This window comes from Etheostoma spectabile, chromosome 6 (genome assembly GCF_008692095.1).
Source record: "Etheostoma spectabile isolate EspeVRDwgs_2016 chromosome 6, UIUC_Espe_1.0, whole genome shotgun sequence".
Taxonomy (NCBI): domain Eukaryota; kingdom Metazoa; phylum Chordata; class Actinopteri; order Perciformes; family Percidae; genus Etheostoma; species Etheostoma spectabile.
This window is the reverse complement of record NC_045738.1, coordinates 19,141,523-19,143,595: the sequence shown is the minus strand read 5'-3', so window position 1 is coordinate 19,143,595 and position 2,073 is coordinate 19,141,523.

The window sequence follows — 2,073 nt, the reverse complement described above, 5'->3', positions numbered from 1 at the left end:
GGGGGGGGGATGTGCCACTGAGTTCATACATCAGTGATGAAGACCAGCCGCTGTGGGCAAAGAAGTGTCAAGCAAAGTAGCCCCTGGAGAGCAGAAGCCTTGAGAGGAGCGAGGAAATCAATAACGCCCTGAGCTGTGCTTTTAGTACCCTTGATGGCTGACTTGGATGCTCGCAGGAGATGTTGAGGGAACTTTGCGAAGAAAGTTTGTAAAGTGTATGATTGATATGTTTTCTCACACTTAGCGGCCTCATTAGAAATTTAATCTCAGAACTACGTTGGCCAAGCAGGCAACATGAAAGGCGTCTGTCGTGGGGATAGGGCAAGACCAAGAAATTGTCTCATCCGTCCGCAAATTCAAGTCCCCAGAGTCGAGTGCACTCAAGTTGAATGTGCACTGCATGCAAGTGTTGGATATACCTTTTTAAATGCAAATGGTGGGTTACATAAGTTTGTTGAATGAGGCCAAGTAATATGGTCAACTGACTTTTTCTTTCTGGAAATACTTGACATAAAAGTGAGCTTTCAGATGAGAATTATTCAGGCAGAAGCTTGACATCTGCAAATGTCCTCCTCTGCCTTTCAGAAACCCCTTGTTAGCACTTGATCACCATGTGTTGACTTTTTAACACAAAATGATAACTCATTAGTGTGTTCTTTCCTGGGCTTTATGTAAAAACTCTAACCAAACAGGCTTCTGTCTGAGAAAAAAAAGGAGATTTGGAGAGTAAAGAAATAGTTGTGCAATTCATTTGCCAAACTACAATTGGCATGCATTTAACATAGCAAAGCAAACAAGACTTCTCTCACTGCAAACTGTACTAACTGGGGATTAAATGTGCCAGTCATGTGTTTCTTTGAGCTCAAGTAGAGTAACCACTGTTAGATCCTGTTTCTGACCCTGAAATGCTTTGGTATTGTGTTCATAAATTGCTGCATTTATAAACATAGTAGCTCATTTGGGGACTAATTTAACTTATTTTCTCACTCTCGGGTCTGTGCTACATGAAGTCTGTTGCTCAGATCAATCGATAATTATGACTCAGCTTGACTTTTCTTGTGAAAATGAAGATGACAGCTATTTGATGTTGGCGAGAAGACAAAAGTGGGTGGACTGTTAAAATGTACCAAGCCTTTCTTCTAAGTTAGAAACTGAAATGAAAGTATATCTTATATAAAAAAAAAATTGTCAAGTGTTGAAAGTTGGTGTTGAATGTCTAATTAAATATAGCCTGATTAAATCATGATTTTGTCAATTTTGGGGCAAAGTTTGTGTGCATTTGTTTGTGTTAAAGGTCCCATATGGTACAAAGTGAGATTTCCGTGTCAAGCAGGTCGAGGTGATATATACGTACATACTGTCAAAGTATCAAAACAATCAATCCACAAGGAAATACACACAGCCGAGCCGTCAGGACTTCCAAACGGTTGTGATGTCACAACTATACATATTGGTAGAAAGTGCTGTTACAGTCATTCCCCGGCTGTTATGATTGTGCAGAGAGTCCGAGAGCACAGATGCAGATGACCCGGAAACGCTGACCAATCAGAGGAAACTGGACTTTATCGAGAGGGTGGGCTTAAAAAGACAGGCGCTAAAACATAGCATTTCAGACCAAGGTCAATACAGCTATATCCAGACAGACAGTGTGAGATGAATAATGTTATTTGAACATTAAAGCATGTAAACATGTTCTAGTAGAGTTTGAACTTGAAAATAAGCATAGTGTGGCACCTTTTAAAGAACTTTTTTAACATTTAAAAACTTTGGTTCATTTTGTCAAAAGAGCAAAATGGTTTCTTATAAAACATGCTGCCCTCATGGTGAAGTGTCAAAGTGTCAACATGTCATGGGACACAGCCCTACTGGTGGGTTTAGAGTAATAAATACAACACATTGTGTTCTTATCTATGTTTGAATCAGTTGGAGATCCATCCTCGGTATCAGCAGGAATCCTTCGTTGACTCTCTGCTTGTCGTCTTCCAGGGTTCACATCCAATCAGCCTCCCCGGGTCCTGAACTGTTCCCTGGGTTTCCTGGGGTACTTTTTCTGCTGTGTGGCACTTCAGATCC